General features: G+C 36.7%; 1 protein-coding gene across 3 annotated transcripts in view; it reads left to right on the plus strand.

The window, feature by feature from the left end:
* The window catches only part of CHIC1 (cysteine rich hydrophobic domain 1), a 138,149-nt gene that overhangs the window by 59,368 nt on the left and 57,302 nt on the right, over positions 1-21,479 (plus strand). The gene's annotated exons all lie outside the window — the stretch shown is intronic.

Raw genomic sequence — 21,479 nt, forward strand, 5'->3', positions numbered from 1 at the left:
GGCCCACGAGCCATAATTTGAGAACCCCTGGCTTAAGCCATTGGAATTGGACTTGAGACTTGGGTTTGAATCTTGAATCTGATATTTTAAGGTGGAGGTGTCAGATAAATGGCCCACCAGAACTTAGATAACATTAATAGGTGGTTTTCTTAAATCATTTGTGTGAGATAATTTCCCCCATTTTTTCTTTCCCTTCCCCCTATTCCTAGTATATTCCTCTTTCTTACCCTTCCATTCTTCTTTTCACCGTGTCTTCTAAGTAGATTCTCTCTAACTGCCCAGTGTTGACAGTTCTTAGGACTTATAAGTATCATCAGCCCATATAGAAATGTAAACTGTTTAGTACCGTCTAGTCCCTTATGATTTCTCATGTTCACCTTTTTATGGTTTTTTCTTTCTTTTCTTTTTAAGACTCTTGAGTCTTGTGTCAGATTTTCTATTCATCTCTAGTCTTTTCACCAGAATTCTTTTTTGATCAAATCAATCAATGTCTTATCTATCTTATTGTTTTTTCCTCATAAAACCAGCTCCTAGATTTATTTATTAGCTCATTTTTTACCTTGAATCTTAATCTCACCTTTGATTTTCATGATTTTCAATTTTATGTTCAATTGGGCAATTTTAGGCCTAATTCATCAATCTGCTCTTTTTTCATTTTGTTAGTGTAAGAATTTAGAGAAATAAAATTTCCCCTAAATACTGTTTTAGCTGTATCGCATAAATTTTGGTAAGTTGTCTCATTGTTGTCATTCTCTTTAATAAACTTATCGATTGTTTCTATGATTTGTTTTTTGGCCCACTTATACCTTGGGATTAGATCATTTGGCTTCCAATAATTTTTTATTCTGTCTTTCCACTGATCTTTTTGGATGTAATTTTATTGCACCATGATCTGAAAATAATACATTTAATATTTATGCCTTTTATATTTGTTTTTGAGGTTTTTGTGCTCTATTATATGGTCTACTTTTGTGTGGGTATCATGTGCTGTTGAGAAAAATAGATATATTCTTTTTTGTTCCCATTCAGTTTTTTCCCAAGGCCTATAATATTTAATTTTTCTTATATTCTGTTTACCTCTTTAAGTTTCTTTCTTCTTTATTTTTTGGTTGGATTTATCAAGTTCTGAGAGGGGGCTATTGAGATTCCCCACTAGTATAATTTTGCTGTCTATTTCTTCATGTAATTCATTTAACTTCTTCATTAAGAATTTGGATGCTTTACCACTTGTGGTACACATACACTTAGTATTGCTTCATTAGTTTCCTTTCTTATTTCGTTTAATTAGGTCTGTTTTTGCTTTTGCTTTATTTGAGGTCAGGATTGCTACCCCGTTTTTTTTTTTTAAACTTCAGCTGAAATGTAATAGATTCTGCTCCAGTCCCTTACCTTTACTTATCTCATCTTTCTGTTTCAAGTGTGTTTCTTGTAAACAATATATTGTAGGATTCTGGTTTGTGGTTTTTTTTTTTTTTTTTTTTTTTTTGATCCTCCCTGTTGTCCACTTTTGTTTTATGGGAGAGTTCCTCCCAGTCATATTCACAATTGTGATTACTGCCTGTGTGTTTCTCTCTATCCAGTTCTTTCTCCTGTTTGTCCTTTCACCCTTTTCCTCCTCAACAATGTTTTCCTTCTGTCTACTACAGCTATCTACTGTACCTTATCTTCCCTCCCTTCTATCAGTCCCTATCCTCCCCTATACTCCCCTTTACTTAATCTTCTCTCTTCCTATTTCCATGTAGGGTAAAATAGATTTCTATATTCAATTAATTGTGTATATTATTCCCTCTTTGAGACACTATGGATGAGAGTAAGCTTCAAGTGATGCTCATGACCTATCCTCCCCTCTTTTCATCCACTATAATAGTTCTTTTGTGCCTCTTCATGTGAAATGGTTTACTCCATTCCACCTCTCCCTCCTTCTATAACCAGTATACTCCCCTTTCTCATCATTTAGTTTTTTTATGTCATTCCTTCAAATTCACCTTATGCCCATATCTTCTATCTATGTGTATTCCTTATAGCTGTACTATTAATGATGCAATTATTAAAAATTACAAGTATTACTTTCCTGTATGTGGATGTGAACAGTTTAGTTCTATTGAATCTCTTATGTTGACTCTTTTTTATAATTCTCTTGTATCACTTTCATTTCTTTTCCAATCTTTCTCCTACCTCTTTTATTTTAAGCTCCTTTTTGAGCTCTTCCATGAGTTGTTTCTAAACTTAAGACTACTTCCTGTTTTTCTTGGATCTTTTACCATAGGTGTTTTGACATTGTTGTCCTTTTCTGAGATTGTGTCTTGGTCTTCCCAGTCACCACATTAGCTTTCTGTGATCAGATTCTTTTTTTAAATTGTTTTTTGATTCTCTCTACTCTCTACTCTCTCTCTACCCGCCATGTGGATCTTTCAAGTTTCCTGGGATAAAGAATTCTTTCATCTTGTCTCCTTGCCAGTTCTGCCATTGCAGGACCTATATTGGGTGCTATTTTTATGCTTATCTGGAGGTGAACATGGGAGAGTTACAGCAATTCACTGCTTACTCCTCCATCTTGGCTCCCAGAAGTAGAATTATAGCTGCTAAATCTTGTGCAATCTTGATTATGGCTCCTGGTCTTTGACTTTTTCTTTTTTGTTTCTGTGTGCATTTGGTATTTTCATCCTTGACCTGGGAGTTCTGGATTTTTGTTATTCTATTCCTGGGAGTTTTCATTTTGGGTTTCTTTCAGGAGGTGTTGGGTAGATTATTTCAATCTCTATTTACTTTCTGCTTCTAAAGTACCCGGGCATTTTTTCTCTGTAATCTCTTGAAATATGATGTCTAGGCTCTTTTTTTTTTGTTCATAGGTTTTAGGAAGTTCAATAATTCTTACATTTTTTCTCCTAAATCTATTTTCCAGGTCAGTTTTTTTTCTGATTGGAGATTTCACATTTTCTTCTATTATTTTTTCATTCTTTTGGTTTTAATTTACTGGTTGTTGATATCTCGTGGAATCATTAGGTTCTACTTGGCCAATTCTGATTTTTAAGAAGTTATTTTTATCAGTGAATTTTATTCTTCTTTTACCATTTGACCTCTTCTACTTTTTAATGAGTTTTTCTTCAGTATTTTTGTGCCTCTTTTACGTTGTGCATAGCTCTAATTTCTTTCCCAAATTTTTCCTTTAATGTTCTTATTTGATTTTTAAATTAGTCATTTTGCTCTTTTTAAAAAATCTCTTTCTTTAGCTCTTGTAAGAATTTTTGCTGGACTTGTGTACAAAATGCATTTTTCTTTGATGCTTACTTATATTTTCAAGTCATTGTCTTCTAAGTTTGTGTCTTGAAGTTCCCTGTAATCATAGTAGATTTTTATGGACCGATTCTTTCCTTGTTTGCTCATTTTTTCCAGCCGACTTCTTGACTTCAGATTTTGTCTAGGCTTTGCTCACCTCTGGTGTGGAATGAGTGACGTAAGCATCTGTTTGTCTTTCTCCTACTTTCACAACTTGGTCTGGAGGCCTCTAAGTTTTCAGTTCTTTTAAATTGTTGTAATATAGGGGGAGAGATCTGGTCACTGCTCTCCTGGTCTGTGCTCTGTATTTTATACAGGTAGAACCCTTGCGCCCCCAGGACTTCAAATTCTCCTCTCCCTTTTGAAACCCTGAATAGGATAATGGGAGACAGTTGCTAGATGGCACCTGTTCCTTTTCCCAAAGCTGATCCTTTGAGATCAAGTGTTCAGTTTCTTTACCCTCTCTGAGCACTGGACTTCACTTTGTCATTGTTACTTCTACCATAGCCTAATGCTACTTCTTCTATTGTGCTTGCATTCTAGGCCATCCCCCATCCTACTGTCTGCAAATCTCTCTATCTTCCTAAGCTGCCATGGGCTGGAAACATGACTCATTGTGACTTTTTCTTGACTTTGTCAATCAGAATTAGTTTTGGCTTGTTTTCTAGGTCATTGTGGTCTATGTCACTGCCATCTTGACTCCACCATAATTTTCTAAGTCAATATGTGGTACACATGGTTTCTTATATACAGGTTAGTAGCCCCCCTTTCTATCTGAATGTGATACCACTGCTTTAAGGATCTTAGGATCGAACCAGGAGGAACCTTTAAGTCAACCCCTTTTTTAATGAGGAAACTGAGTCCTAGAAAAGGGAAGTGACTTGCTTAAGATTTCAAAGCTAGAAAATAGCAGAAGTAGGATTTGAACCCAGGTGGTGCTCTTGTCACTGCATACCATCTGAACTGTGAAGTTACTCTACATCGAAGAGCTTAGTTTGTTCGTCTATTAAATGAGGTTGGTGATGCTGTAGGACAGATAGAGTCGGGAGGCAGCGCATTTATTTTATTTTGTTGGCTCAGATGCTGCTTTCTGCCTTTGATGTCCCTCTTCTACTCTCACATCTTGCTCTGGGTGCTTGTAAGGGTTTCATGTTTGGTAATTTTCAAGGGGAGGGCAGAGAAAGGGAGGGATCAAGCTCAGACAGGTTTGGTGAGGTGTTCAGTGCTCCCAAGATCCATCATTGAGTTTCACTGGAAAAAGTGTTGGCTTCAGAATCTGACCCTCTAAACTGAAGTTCCAGCTTTGATTCAAGTCTCATAGCTTGGACAAATCACTTCTCCCTCTGGGCCACAGCTGAACCATGTGCTTGGCTCTAAGACACTAGAGTCCCTTTCAGCTCTAAGTTCTATGATAAGTCAGGAGCTCAAACACCAATTTCTGTCCAACTGAGGGATTTGTCCCAAGATCCCAGCATTTCAGAGCTGCAAAGAACCTCAGAGGATATTTAGCCTGAGTCCCATTGAGCAGTAATCCCCCTGATAGGTGTCTCCAAGAAGCAATCCATCAGACACTTAATAAGCATGTAATAAGCCCCTAATAATCACCATCACTAATATTTTTAAGGTTTTAGAAACACTTTATAAATATGATTTCATTTGACCTTTACAATCCTTGGAGATGTTCTTTTGAGCCAGTACTCTATCCATTGTACCACCTAGCTGTCTACTGTGGACCAGGTATTGTGTTTGGTGTTAGGGGTACCAGGACTGAAGTAAAACAGCTCCTACCCTCAGGGAGTTTACATTCCTAATATAGGAATACAATGAATATAGGATACAACATATAGATAAAGGACCTATAAATAAAATATACCAAGGTAGTTTTGTGAGGGAGAATGCTAACAACTGGGTGGCGATCAGGAAAGTGTTCATACCTTAATTTGAATCCCTCCAGTGATGGAGAATTCTCTACCTTACGAATACTACTAAATGCCCTTCCTGCTTGCCAATCCAATTCCTTCCAAACTTTCGATGGCTGCTTTTTATGGGAAATTATCCTGGAATATCCTAGACCAAAATTATTGTAGAATCATAGATCTATAAGTAGAGAGGATGTTTGTTGTTTAGTCATTTCAGTTCTATCCTACTCTTTGTAATCCCTTTTGAGGCTTTCTTGGCAGAGATACTGGAGTGGCCTACTACTTTCTCTTCTAGCTCATTTTACAGACGAGGAAACTGAGGCAAACAAGTAAAGTGACTTGCTCTGGGTCACACAGCTAGTAAATGTCAGAGTTCATATTTGAACTCAGGTCTTCCTGACTCCAGGCCAGACACTATCCACTGCAGCACCCCCTAGCTGCCCTAGAAAGAACATTAGAGGCCACCAAATTCAATTCTGTTGTTTTACAGAGGAAGAAACTGAGACACAGAGTTCAGTGACTTACTGAGAGTCATACAGCTAATAAGTATCTGAGACAGGATTCAAATTTCTTCAGAAGTCTTCTCTCCATGCCAGTACTGTATTCATTACACCACATTAGCTGATCTGCTGAGACCATATTAGCTCTTCCAGTCATTTGATTGTTAACATGCCCTGGTTAGTGTTGAGTTCTGTTTCCTGGTGTGAAATGAACATATCTAGTAATAATGCTAACCTTAATTTCTGTACACAACAACTGTGCAGATGCTCAGAGGAGTGAAATGACTTGTCTAAGGTCACAGAGCTGATGTAGGGCTGCTTCCGGAACCCAAGTATTTTGGTTCCAAATCCCAAGGAGGAAGCATGTAGAACTCCACTTTACTCCACCACTTGAGTGGTGTCTTCATAGGCACTAGTAGGCCAACTTGGTCTGGCTTAACCTGGAACAATGATATCAATTTACTTTTGTGTGGGGCTTAGAACCTTATCAAAGCAATTTTTAATTGAGGATCTGTAATCTTAATAATTCCCTTGGGTTATTAAGGCTTGAATTTTTATGATATTCTCAATTTGAAAAGTAAAATGGCCGAGAAAAAAAAAAAAGATTGTGAGCAAGTAACTTCCCCTTTCTAGAGGAAGCTAGGTGGCAAAATGGATAGTGTACTGAGTCTAGAGTCAGGAAGACCTGAGTTTGAATCTGGCCTCAGACACTTCCTGGTTTGTGACTGTGGGCAAGTCACTACACTTCTATCTCCCTTGATTTCCTCATCTGCAAAATGAAGATGATACAACATCTCTCAGGCCTATTGTGAAGATCAAATGAGATAATATTTATAAAACACTTAGCACAATGCTTGCCATGTTAGAGGTTGTATTGTTCTCTTCTCTAAAGTATAATGTTCTCTGTGAGCAGGTTTCTTGGCAGGCTTCTGGAGGCAGCCTTAGTTTCAGTTCAGTGTAATCACCCCGAATGCAGCCAGGAGTTAAAGTCCAAATCCTTTATTGTCTCTTCCGAAATCTTATCTCCTTCACTTGGGGCTCGGCTAGTTTTCTCAAGGCCTTCTGGATCTTGGTTTCAGTGTTCTCCTGCCATCACTTTTCTGCCTGACTTGTGAATCTCCTTGAGTGAATTCTGGCTCTGAATCTCCTGAAGTCCCCAGCCAGCACAAAGGTGGAAAGTGGAATGGATCTGACTCTGCCTCCAAGAGTGGGCTTGTGGGCTTCTGATTTGTGAATCTCCCCAAGTCAATCCTAGTTGAGGCTCCTAGCTTATGTATACTCTCTAAAGGTGTGAACTCTAATGTGTGAACTCTCTTAAAGGTGTGACCTAAGTACATAAGCATTGTCTCTTTCAATTCCACTGACTTAGCACCTTGTTTCAAGTTCTGGCCCATAACAGGAGGTGCTTAATAAATGCATATTTTCCTCATCTATAAAACAGTAGATTAATAATGTCTATTTTGCCTGCTTTCCAGGGTTACCATAAGCCTGAAAGTTGCCTCCAAAAGGAAGCTCTTTGTGCCTCCAGTACATTCAGTCCTGATCTTAACTGAGGGAATTAGGCAACTTTGGATCGATTCCTATCATTCTGTAGGCCTGGGAGAGACCATTCAACTTCCAATCTTCTGAAACCTGCCTCTTCTTGCTATAGCCCTGGGATGCTCACCTTCTATACCATGATCCTAGCTTGATTCAGGTAAAGAAAGAACTACCTCTTGAGTCTGTAGCAGAAGTTGGGGAATTTCAGGCACTGGGGACTTCTGGGCATTTCTGCACCTTTGTACAGCCTTGATCAGGCTACTTACATGTTCTGAAGTCTTCTGTTACTCCCATTTTTCCATCCAGGAAAACCTGAGCTCATAGTAAAGATTCCAAACCAGGTCTCCTAACCCCAAACTCAGTGTACTTTCCTCTATACAAGCTACTACACTAAGTGCAGATCTCTCAGCCTAGCATTCAAGGAGTTCCACCCTGCCCTGCGAGCCATCATTAGCTCCCATTACTAGATTGTACCCCAAACAGGTAGCAAAGAATTGTGTTCTCCTGCTAGATTCCCAGCCTACTCTGTCATTGGAAAGGCTATCAGGCTCCCTCAAAACTATAATTGGCATTTGGACCCACAAGCTGAGTTCCTGCTGGATACTCTGATTGCTTGTGTGACCTTGGGCAAGGCACCTTCCTCTGTGTGCCTCAATTTCCTCATCTTAGTGATATTAAAGGTACCTTCCAGCTCTAAACACTAGAATTTAGCACCAACAAAGTTCAATGTTCTGTTCTGAATACAATCCGAAAAGACAAGTAAAACAATCCCTGCCCTCAAGTTTACATTTTATTGTAGGGGCTGAGGTGATAGCATGGAGATGATCGCCTGTGTAAACAGAGAAGTTTTTTTTTCCTTCAATAGTATTCTATATTCCAAATACATGTAAAGATAGTTCTCAACATGCAACATTCATTGCAGCTGATTCTGGAGAATTTACTTTACTTCCTTTCACCTTTTACCCTGTATTCTGCAGTAACACACAGCCCTGTACTCCCCTACCTTTGGGCACATGAAGACCAGGTCCAATCCTGCATGCCACCCTAAAAAGTCAATTTCTCATCACCCCTCAGTTTCCTCTAGAAAATTTCCAAATACAGTTTGTGTTGACTCCACTGGCGTAGAGTCCCAGCTCAGTATAAGTACTCAAGGTAATAACGATGGGCACAGATACAGAAAATGTACAAAATCCAGAGGAGTCCAGAAACAAGTAAAAAACACGCAAATGGTCTTTCAATAGCCACATCCAGTTGTCTCTCTGTGTGGGAGATCCCACTTTTCCATAGGTCCTAGACTCTTCCAAACCCAGCATCACCCCGTGGTTTGAAGCCCCTTCAGATGGGAACTTAGTGGGGGAGGTAATCCTCTTCTTTATCTAAGAAACCCAGTGCTCAAGAAATTAATCTTCTTTGGACTAAGGGATAGATTTCCAAACTCCTAAATTTAATTTTACAAGGAAATCTCTAATACTTGGTGGTACCCAAGGAGGCTAGATTCTGGGATTGGGCTGCTGGGGAAATTTCTCTCTTCTAATTACAAGATAAGGAGTCCTAGGAAGACATAGTTCATGAAATCTCTTGGGGCATGTGGTTTTACTATTTTATATGGACTTACTATGAAACTTTCCAAGATACCACTATTGACTGCTTCAGTGGCTGCCACCTCTTAATCTAGGAAAATCCACTTTCAGGCCTCTGGACACTGACCTGTATTCATAAAAGAGAAAAAGGAAGGCATATGGTAAACAGGAACTCTTCTCTTGGGGACCATAGGCATGGGCTAGCAATGCAACTCTCTTGGGTTTATGCCCAAAGTTATGGATGGCTTTACCACCATCACCACTGCCACATGCTGCTGTTGGGGCTGCTGCTTTCCTATTCTTAGAAACCCAGAGCTTTTAATTTTTTTTAAATGAAGATCTATTTTATACATGGCTTCAAATCAACTAAGCCATCTCTGGGTAGTTCCCATTACTGAGACTGAATTAGGAATTGGCTTCTGGCCTAGTAATGAGATGCCAATGGGCATGTCCATGCCCGTATCCTTCCTTAATGGAGAGAGGTATGTGGGCAGAGTTGTCATACAATGCTCATCAAGTCAATCAAAAAGCACCTACTCTGTGCCAGATCCTGGGGACACAAAGATAAAGAATGAAACAATCCTTGCCCTCAAGGAGCTTACATTCTAATGGGAGAGACAAAGAGTACAGAGTAAAAAATTGTATATATATTAAATATAAGGAGAATAAATAAAATGATATCTAAAGTAGATGATTCAAAGGAGTAAGGGGAATCAAGGGATTCTCTTCATCAATCCTTTACCATTTTTGTTGTTGTTCAATAAATTTGTGACCCTATTTGGGGTTTTCTTGGCAAAGATACTGGAATGTTTTGCCATTTCCTTCTCCATCTCATCCATACAGTCAATGCAGCAGAAGTAGAGGGGTTTTTGGAGCTCTCTTGCTCCAACCATATGCTTTAACCATAATCTGGGCTTAGACATTTTGGATGGGGCCTCTGCCTGTAGGGCACTGAGGGGGTAAAACAACTTGCCCAAGATAGCACAGTCAGTATGTGTTGGCGGCAGAGGTTGAACCCTGATCTGCTTGGTTACCATATCACCACTTTTCCACAGAGATCTCTCTTAATGTAGCCTAAACTTGAATTAGGCCAGATCTGGTGTCTGATGCATGGTGTCTGACTATGTCACTCAGTCACCTTGGAACCCCAGTTTCCTCTTTTGTAAAATGAGAGGACTATAATATAACATTTTACATAATCACTTTGAAGTTTCATCCAAGTTAAGCCCAACTTCAGATTCACCTTATTTATGAGTCAAGGCTTCACCTTCCCAGCTAGTATCATTTTTGTTACTATAATTTCTCTGTATGTGGCTCCCTCTACTGGATTGTGAGTTTCATAGTAGCAGAGACTATCTCAGCTAACTTGCTTACTTCTAGCCAGGGCTTTGTTAGGGTCCTGAATTAGGATTCCCTCCCTAATCGGTGCCTGTTACAAAAAAAATAAAAATAAAAATAAAAAGAAAAAAAGAAAAAAAAGAAATAAAAAAGAAAAAAAAAGGCTTTAAGCCTAAAGGAGCCCCTTGTTTACTACTTCAATAATATGTATGTCTGAACTCTAGCTCTATGGAAAGTATATGGAAGAAAATGATGAGGGGATTTAGAGGGGACAAAATCTCCACTTGGGAAAAGGTACTCCTTCCAGAACGCCCTCAGAGGCTCTCTAGTCTAACCCCCTTATTTTACAGAGGAGTAAATTGAGACCCAACTTGAGAAAGAAACTTGCTCTTTTTTATTTTTATTTTATTTATTAAAGCTTTTTTATTTACAAAACACATGCATGGGTAATTTTTCAACATTGACCCTTGCAAAACCTTTTGTTCCAACTTTTTTCCCCTCCTTCCCCCTATCTCCTCCCCTAGATGGCAGGTAGTCCAATATATGTTAAATATGTTAAAATATATGTTAAATCCAATTTATGTATACATATTTATAAAAATATCTTGTACAAGAAAAATCAGATCAAGAAGGAAGAAAAAGAAAAACTGAGAAAGAAAACCAAATGCAAATAAATAACAACAGAGTGAGAATGCTATGTTGTGTTCCACACTCAGTTCCTGGACAATTGGAACTGGTTTGAATCATCTCATTGTTGAAGAGAGTCACGTCAGATCAGAATTGATCATTGTATAATCTTGTTGCCGTGCATAATGATCTCCTGGTTCTGCTCATTTCACTCAGCATCAGTCCATGTCGGTCTCTCCGGCCTCTCTGAAGTCATCCCGCTGGTCGTTTCTTATAGAACAACAATATTCCATAACATTCATATACCATAATTTATTCAGCCATTATCCAATTGATTCTCAGTTTCAAAAAAACCCTTAAAACTCTTAAGCAGTGATGTACTGATAACTCAAACCCTGTTTTGAGACACTTGCAGATTTCCAAGGTGTAAATAATCACACTGAAAATTGTATAATGGGCTTCCAAGATGTGGTTTAAGCTGGCTCCAGCATATTTGTGCCATATAAAATGGCATTGGACAATCCCTATTTTAATGACCTGGATAGTCAGATTAAGAAGCCCTACTTGTCCAGCCAAGTAATCCCTGGGTTTTGTATCAAGAATGGATTGTTTTCTTGTAATATTAAACTTTGTCTATGTTTGTCTTTATATGTGTGTTTTCTTTCTTTGCTGTAAGACAGAAGCAGCCCTCTGGTTTTCCAAGGTGTTGCTTAAAACTCTATCATTATAATGAATTATGCTCCATGTAGATCTCATCAATATAGCTGTTTTTCCCACTATAAATCCAGCATTGATGTGCAGAGCTTGGGGGAAGTTGGAGCTAATTTAAAAACAATATTCTCCTAGAGTTTTTGCATGTTTGCATTGTTATTTAGGAACATAAATCAGATTCAAGTTTTATTATGTTAGAATAGGTTTGGGAGCTAGTAAGGATTCTGGAGGGCACCTAGTCCAATCCCCTCCACTGAGGTCAAAAGGGGAAGTGTCTTACTCAAGTAAAGTAAATGATAGATTGGGGCTTTGAACCTAGCATTCTGTGACTCCAGAGTCAGCATGCTTTAATACGTGTATATGTGTGCATGTACATATGTATTTATATATAGATATACATACATACACACATATACCTACATTATTTCTCAGTGTAAACACCCCAAACCTCAGCATTTCCACATATATAGCAGAACACAAGAGAAGATCATATATGAAATTACTTTTTCAAAAATATATACATTTTTACAGGTTATTTTAAAAAATTAGCCTGCTTATTGGTGCTTCCAAATAAACTGTCATCTATTCCCTAATGTGGACAAAATAAAAGTTTCAAAAAACCAGTTTTTTGCTATTATCACCATTGCTGCTCCACCCCTCTCTCCAGTTAATTTTATAATATCACTATTGTTTTTCTAACTAGCTCAAATTCAAAAAGAGAAAGAGGGGGGAAGAAACAAAGGCCCTCTTAGCAAAAGAACTTACTTAATGTTAGCACATCTTCGTCTATCTTCAATGCATCTTCAATCCATCAATTTTCTGTGGGGAGGTGGGTAGTAAGCTTTGTTACAGGTCCCCTGGAAACACAATTGCACTGATCAGAGTTTTTAAGTCTTTCAAAGTTTTTTGTTTACGATGATGTTGCTTCTTTTGCCTTTATTGTTTTCCTGGTCCTGCTTCCTTCACTGTGACTTTGTTATTACTATCCAGGATTCTCTAAAATTGTCTCTTGCATTATTTCTTACCAAGCAATAATATATTTTGCCTTTATCATATGTTCAATCATTCTTCAAATGATGGGCACCCCTTAAATTCTAGTTCTTTGATTTTCTTCTTCCTTCCCTTTTCTGCTTCTTTCTCTGTTGAATTTGATAGATTTTCATGCCAAATTGTGTTTTATGTGTATTCTACCCTCCTTTGTCCATTTCAGATGAACACGAGGTTTATCTGGTGCCTACATGTTTGCATTCACCCCAATTGTGAGAAACAGTAAGTTCCCCTTCTTTCTATGCTAGTGTCTTCCTTCTTTTTGCTAACTCCTCTCTCTCCCCTCTTTAAAATCATCAGAACAAAACTAATCCACCCCCAGGTTCTCTTTTCTCTTCCTTATTTAACTCCACTGATAGCCTTTGAAGGCATTAATAATAATAACTTATTCCTTACCCCCTGTTAAAATGTTAGCCTTACATCATCATATAGTCCCTTTTAATTGCTTAAATGAACTCACCATTTTTAGATTTCTTTGAATTCTTATGTTTGTATTTCACAGTTTCTACTTAGCTCGAGTCTTTTCATAAGAAATGCTTAAAAATCCACTATTCCAATAAAGGTTCATTTCCCCCTAAGGGTTATGCTTAGCTTTGCATATAAGTTCCTGATAATTAGTAATAAGCTTATTTTTTGCCTTTTGGAATATTGTATGTTGAAATCTGTCATTTTTAGTAGAAGCTGCCATGTCTTGTGTGATCTTGACTGTGTTTCCTTGGTATTTCTTTCAAGTATGAGTGCTTGTCCTTGACATTCCTAAGATTTCTTTTGAAATTCCCTTTAGGAGGTGATTCTATCTTCAGGTTGACCTCTAGTTCTAATAAAGCTGAGTAGTTTTCATTTATGGTTTCTTGGAATAGACTGGCCAAGCTACTTGTGGAAATATGTATAGAAGAATTGCACATATTTAACATGTATTGGATTACTTGCTATCTAGGGGAGGGGGTGGGGGGGAGGGAGGGAGAAAAAATTGGAACACAAGGTTTGGCAAGGATGAATCTTGAAAATTACCCATGTATATTGTTTTTAAAATAAAAAATAAATAATCCAAATGGTATATTTAAAAAAAATCATGATCTCCATGGAGATTAGTCCAATTAATCTCCCATTATATCTCCTTGACTTACTTTCCAGGTCATTTATTTTTAATATTATCTTGTATTTTTTTTCAGTTTTTTGATTTTGTTATTATTTTATTTTAGGTTTTTTTTTTTTTATCACTCAAGGTTAAGTGATTTGACCAATCACAGTTAGACCAATCACAGACACAGTTAGTGTCTGAGGCCAGATTTAATTTTGTTCTAACATTTCTTGTTGTTCTGGGAAGTCATTGGTTTTGTTTGGTCTAGTCTAGTTTTCAGGGAGCCCAATTAAAAAAAAATTATTAAAGCTTGTTATGGTCCAGAACTCTGAACTTGAAACAAAGGATTCTTACAAGGTACTAAGTCAGTGGAATTGATAGAGACAATAGTTATCTAATTTAGCATGGTAGAGTATGATTGATTTACTCCTACAAGGAGATGTTATGGGCCAGAACTTGAAACAAGATAGTAAGTGGAATTGAGGAAACAATGGTTAAATCTCATTTAGCACTGATTTAATCCTACAAAAAATAATGCTTTCCTAGTGATATAATGATTGGTGTATACTCAGTGTAGAACATATAAGCTAGAAGCCTCAGCCAGAGAGATTCAGAGACATTTGGAGAGAAGGCAAAGGACTGGCTGCAGGAGCTTAAGCTCTCAGAACTAAGGGGAGAAATTCAATTCAACCTTTGATATTCCTGGTGGCTGGCCTGGACCCCACCACTTCCCCCCTAAGACCAAGGCCAGACTGAAAGACTCTCCAGAAAGCTGCTCAGCCCCAGGAAGGAGATAATAAAGGATCTGGACTGTAAGAAAGCTAACCAGGCCCCAGGAAAGGAGACAAGACTTTGAAAGAGACAATAAAGCATTTGTACTAACACCTGGCTGTACTTGTGGTGATTACTGAACTGAAACAAAGGCTGCTCCCAGAGACACCAAGAAAACTGAAAAAGAAGAACATTACAAAAGCTTTTTATTTACAAAGCATATGCATGGGTAATTTTTCCAAAATTGACCCTTGCATGACCTTTTGTTGCAAGTTTTCCCCTCCTTCCCTCCATTCCCATCCCTAGCTGGCAGGTAGTCCAATACATGTTAAATATGTTGAAATACATGTTAGATCTAATATATGTATATCTATTTATATAAATATCTTGTTGCACAAGAAAAATCAAATCAAGAAGGAAGAAAAAGAAAAACCGAGAAAGAAAACCAAATGCAAGCAAATAACAACAGAGAGAGTGAGAATGCTATGTTGTATTCCACACTCTGTTCCCACGGTTCTCTCTTTGGGTGTAGATGATTTTCTTCATCACTGAACAAGTGGAACTGGTTTGAATCATCTTTATGTTGAAGAGAGCCACGTCCGTCAGAATTATGTATAATGATTTCCTGGTTCTGCTCATTTCACTTTGCATCAGTCCATGTAGGTCTCTCCAAGCCTCTCTGAAATCATCCTGCTGGTTGTTTCTTACAGAACACTAGTATTCCATAACATGGGCATCCACTCAATTTCCATTTTCTAGCTACTACAAAGAGGACTGCCACAAACATTCTTGCACATACAGGTCCGTTTCCCTCTTTTAAGCTCTCTTTGGGATGTAAGCCCAGTAGAAACACTGCTGGATCAAAAGGTATGCACAGTTGGATAACTTTTTGGTCATAGTTCCAAACTGCTCAGCAGAATGTTTGGATCCATTCACAGTTCCACCAACAATGCATCAGTGCCCAGTTTCTACATCCCCTCCAACATTCATCATTATTTTTTCCTGTCATCTTAGCCAATCTGATAAGGGTGTAGTGGTATCTCGGAGTTGTCTTAATTTTCATTTCTCTTATCAATCATCTGAAAATTGTCTGTTTATATACCCTTTGATCATTTATCAATTGGAGAATGGCTTGAACTATTATAAATTGGAGTCAATTCCCTATATATTTTAGAAATGAGGCCTTTATCAGATCCTTTGGATATAAAAATGTTTTTCCAGTTTATTGCTTCCCTTCTAATCTTGTCTGCATTAGTTTTGTTTTTACAAAAACTTTTTAACTTAATATAATCAAAATTATCTATTTTATGTTCAATCTCCAATTCTTCTTTGGTCACAAATTCCTTCCTCCTCCACAAATCTGAGAGGTAAACTATCCTATGTTCTTCTAATTTGTTTATAGTATCATTCTTTATGTCTAGATCATGGACCCATTTCAACCTTATCTTGGTATATAGTTTTAGGTGTAGGTCTATGCCTACTTTCTGCCATACTAGTTTTCAATTTTCCCAGCATTTTTTTTGTCTAATAGTGAATTCTTATCCCAAAAGTTGGGGCCTTTTGGCTTGTCAAATACTAGATTGTTATAGTCATTGACTATTTTGTTCTGTGAACCTAACCTATTCCACTAATCAACTAGTCCATTTCTTAGCCAGGACCAAATGGTTTTGATGACCTCTGCCTTATATATAGTTTTATATCAGGTACACTAAGCCACCTTCATTTGCTTTTCTCTTCATTAATTCCTTTGAAATTCTTGATCTTTTGTTCTTCTAGATGAATTTTGTTGTTATTTTTTCTTGAAAGTTCAGTAAAATAGTTTCTTGGGAGTTTGGCATAGCACTAAATAAATAGATTAGTTTAGGCAGTATAGTCATTTTTATTATATTTGCTCAACTTATCCACGAGCACTTGCTATTTTTCCAATTGCTTGTTCAAATCCACACTTTATTTGTGTCGAAAGTGTTTTGTAGTTTTGCTTATATAGTTCCTGACTTTCCCTTGGCAGATTTATTCCCAAATATTTTATATTATCAACAGTTATTTTAAATGGTATTTCTCTTTGGATCTCTTGCTGTTGGATTTTGTTAGTGATGTCTAAGAATGCTGATGTTTTATATGGATTTATTTTGTATCCTGCAACTTTGCTAAAGTTGTGAGTTATTTCTAATAGCTTTTTAATTGATTCTCTGCGGCATTCCAAGTGTACCATCATATCACCTGCAAAGAGTGATAATTTGGTTTCCTCATTACCTACTCTAATTCCTTCAATCTCTTTTTCATCTCTTATTGCCAAAGCTAGCATTTCTAATACAATATTGAATAGCAATAGTGATAGTGGGCAACCTTGTTTTACTCCTGATCTTATTGGGAATGGTTCTAGTCTATCCTCATTACATATGATGCTTGCTGATGGTTTTAAATAGATGATACTGACTATTTTAAGAAAAAAGTCCATTTATTCCTATACTCTCTACTGTTTTAATAGGAATGAGTGTTGGATTTTTATCAAATGATTTTTCTGCATCTATTGAGATAATTATATAGTTTTTGTTAATTTGGTTATTGATATAGTCAATTATGCCAATAGTTTTCCTAATATTGAACCAGCCCTGCATTCCTGGTATAAATCATGGTGTATTATCCTGGGGATGATTTTCTGTAATCTTTTTGCTAATATTTAAAATTTTAGCATCAATATTCATTAGGGAGATTGGTCTATAATTTTCTTTCTCTGTTTTCATCCTTCCTGGTTTAAGTATCAGTACCAGGTCTGTGTGATAAAAGGAATTTGGTAGGAGTCCCTATTTTTTCATATAGTTTATGTAGTATTGGAGTTAATTGTTCATTAAATGTTTGGTAGAATTCACATGTAAATACATCTGGTCATAGGGATTTTCTCTTAGGGAGTTGATTAATAGCTGCTCTATTTCTTTTTCTAAAATGGGACTATTTAAGTAATTTTTCCTCTTTTGTTAATTATTTTTGTAGGTATTCCTCCATTTCACTTAGGTTTTCAAATTTATTGGCATAAAGTAACTCCTGATGATTGCTCTAGTTTCCTCTTCATTGGTGGATAGTTCTCCCTTTTTGAGACGAACAATTGATTTTCCTCTTTCCTTTTTCTAATCAAATTAACTAAAGGTTTATCTATTTTGTTGGCTTTTTTCATAAAACCAACTCTTAGTTTTATTTATTAATTCAATAGTTTTTTTTTTTACTTTCAATTTTGTTGATCTTTTTATTGATTCCTTTTATTTTTAGAATTTCAAGTTTGGTATTTGATCGGGAGTTTTTAATTTGTTCTTTTTCTAGCTTTTTTAGTTGCTAGCCCAATTCATTGATCTTCTCTTTCTCTCTTTTATGCAAGTAGGCCTCTAGAGATATAAATTCCCCCTTATTACTGCTTTGGCTGCATCCTACAAATTTTGGTCTGTTGTCTCATTATTGTCATTTTCTTGGATGAAATTATTGATTGTGTCTAAGATTTGCTGTTTCACCCATTCATTCTTTAGGATGAGATTATTTAGTTTCCAATTTCTTTTTGGTCTATTTTTCCCTGGCCCTTTATTGAATGTAATTTTTATTGCATTGTGATCTCAAAAAAAAAATGCATTGACTATTTCTGCCTTTCTGCATTTGATTTTTGAGGTCTTTATTCCTAATATATGGGCATTTTTTATAGGTTCATAGGTAGTTTTTCTAATATTCTAGTTACCTCTTTAATTTCTTATTTTGTGGTTTGAATTATCTAGTTCTGAGAGCAAGGTTGAGATCTCCCACTATTATAGTTTTGCTGTCTATTTCTTCTTGCAACTCTCTTAACTTCTCCTTTAGGAATTTAGATGCTACCACACTTTAGTATTGATATTGCTTCATTATCTATGGTACCCTTTAGCAAGCTATAGTTTCCTTCCTTATCTCTTTTAATCAAATCAATTTTGGGTTTTGCTTGATCTGAGATCAGGATGGCTACCCCTGCTCTTTTTACTTCAGCTGAAGCACAAAAGATTCTGCTTCAGCCTTTTACCTTTACTCTGTATGTATCTCTCTGCTTTAAATGTGTTTCTTGTAAACAACATATTGTAGGATTCTGGCTTTTAATCCATTCTGCTACCCACTTACGTTTATGGGAGAGTGCATCCCTACCCCTTCCCTTTTCCCCTTTCCCCACCCACTTTTCTATAAGATGAGAGATGTTTTTCAGTGAAACCAAATATATCTAATATTCTTTATTTGGGCCAAATTTGATGAGAGTAAGATTCACACAATATTCCTCACCCTGCCTTCTTTCCCTCAATTATAATATGTTTTCTTTGCTTTGTCCTAAGATGTAGTTTCCCTCATTTCACCTCCACTTTCCCCTTTTTTTCTTTTACAATTCCCTTTCCATCTCTAGTTTCTTTTTTATATTATACCAGTAAAATCAGATTAAACATGCATTCTCAACGTATACCCATAACAAAAATACAGTTCTCAAGGGTTTTTTTTTTCTTTTTACCTTTTTATGCTTCTTTTGAGTTCTATATTTGGAGGTCAAATTTTTTGTTTAGCTCTGGTGTTTTTATCAAAAATAAATGGAATTCACCAGTTTCATTCAATGTCCATCTTCTTCCCTGAAATAAAATGCTCAGTTTAGCAGGTTGATTTATTCTTGGCTACATTCCAAATTCCTTTGCCTTTTAGAATATCAGATTCCAGGCCCTTCGATCTTTAAGGTGGAAGCTGCTAGGTCCTGAGTAATCCTTATTATGGCTCCTCAGTATTTGAATTGTTTCTTTCTGGAGACTTGTAATATATTTTCCTTGGTCCTTGGAGTTTTAATTGTGGGGTCTCTTTCAGGAGACATTTGGTGAATTCTTTCAATAGCCATATTACCTTCTGATTCTTTGATATCCAGGCAGTTATTTTTGATGATTTCCTGAAAGATAGTGTCTAGGCTTTTTTTCATCATCCTTAGATTGTCTTTCCTAGGGCTATTTTCCAGGATATTTGTTTTCCCAATGAGATATTTTACATTTTTTTCTGTTTTTCACTTTTTTGGTTTTGCTTGACTGATTCTTGTTGTCTCTTTGAGTCATTCATTTCCATTTCTTCAATTCTAAATTTTAGTGAGTTAGTTTCTTCATTTACTTTTAACTTCTTTTCGTATTTGTCCAATTGAATTTTTGATTTTTTTTATTTCTTTTGTTCTATGGAATTTTTTTCCATTTCACAAATTCTGTTTTTTAAGGAGTTATTTTCTTTTTCTGTTTCACAAATTCTGTTTTTCTGGGAGTTGCTTTCTTTTCGCATTTCATCAAATTTATCTTTTAATGAGTTATATGCTTTTTCCATTTCACTAAGTCTATTTTGTAGTGAATTTTCTTTATAGTTTCTGTGTTGTGTTTTCCAAACCATCTTGCAAAGCTTTCATTTCCTTTCCTCATTTTTCTTCTAGCTCTCTTTTAAGATCCTTTTAAATTTCTTCTAGGAGAACTTTGTGTGGTTGGAGCTTCATGGGGAGACATAATATATACACTAACCATTTGACAGTCATTCTAGCAATATAAATCCATATTCTATAAAATCAATATTCAGGGAGAAGGGAAAAGAAATTCACAAGAACAAAACCCCTTCATGGGACAATGATTTACGGAATGGTTTCCTAACTTGGATTCCAATCCAGATCCCTAATAATCCATGCTAGGCCAGTCTTTGGACCTTCGACATTCCCTTCATCAAGAAGAACAAGTGCACATAGCCCAGAATTACACAAAAGTAAATCTCTAATAAGGAGAAGAGGAATTGGCACGTGGGAATTTAAAATGAAGCAAATTGGTTACAACAAGCATGCTAACATAGTGTAATAGTATAGGTCCCCTGTATGTGTTCCATGGCTTTTCTATGGACCCAACACTGTCCCTTATTGTACAAGGAATTGAAAAAGTGGCCCTGAATTCCTTACATAGTAAACTCAGGTAAAGAGGAAGATAACCTTATGTCTAAAATTCAACTATGATGCAATCAGTCATGGTACAGAAACCAACTCCTACAGAACCTCTGGAAACCACTCACAGACTGTCTCTGTACCAGAGAAAGTCTTTAGACTAGAGCAATCACAGAAGATGACATAGAATCCCTCACAGGGAAGCTCCAGGAAAAGGATGAGGTATCTGGGGCAAGAAATCTAACCACAGAGCAATGTGTAATAGCATGGACCCTGAACTAGGCCTCCAGTATGGACCAGCTCAAATCTAGCCATAGAATGCTTGTAGAGCCAAGATAATTCTATGGTCTAGATGAAAAGCAGAGGTTTGAATAGGAACCCCCATAATGGAGATGCAGGCATAGAGAAGAGGAATCTATAGCATGAAATCTACCACAGAGTACTAACTCACAGCAGGGTTCAAATCTATGTATAGACTATGAGTGGATCACCCTACTTTAAGACTGACTGCTTCTATCACTGAATACTTTGCATCAAATTCCTCTGTTGGAATACCTTCAGTAATTTTGAAATATTGATGAGTATAAATGATAGATTATGATATCCACAACTAGTATAATTGATATGAAAATATTAGTGATTTCCAGTGGTCACAAATCCTGCTATTATTACTATGGTTTCTTCCCTACATTCATTATCGAAATAAATGCTCAATTTCAGTTGGAGGCTAGATAAATCAAAATGTCATTTTTTCCCCTATCCCAGTTTATAAATTTACTAAAATCTTTTCATGATCTCCTTCCACAGGTCTCAGGTTAAGAACCCTTGGTTTAAATGGAGGTTTGAAGATGGCCTGTGTATTTCTATTCTTTGTATTTATGGAGAACCAGGCCCAATTTTCTAATTGCATTTGAGCCCTCTTAGAAATTTTATACAGATATGGAGAGGAAAGGGAGAGAAGTAAAAACTATGGGAAGCTGTTCATTTCATTTTTAGGTTGTCATCTTTGACTCTGTTACAACAGTTTTTTCACTGTCCTTCATGGCTGGGGAATCTGGCCTGGCCATTTGACAATGAGAGCCAGTAGTCAACGGGGCCCAGGAAGATTAAGCACTTTGCTCCACATCACATAGGTCATGAATTGTTGAGCCCTGGATAATA

Source organism: Sminthopsis crassicaudata, chromosome X, assembly GCF_048593235.1.
Source record: "Sminthopsis crassicaudata isolate SCR6 chromosome X, ASM4859323v1, whole genome shotgun sequence".
NCBI lineage: Eukaryota > Metazoa > Chordata > Mammalia > Dasyuromorphia > Dasyuridae > Sminthopsis > Sminthopsis crassicaudata.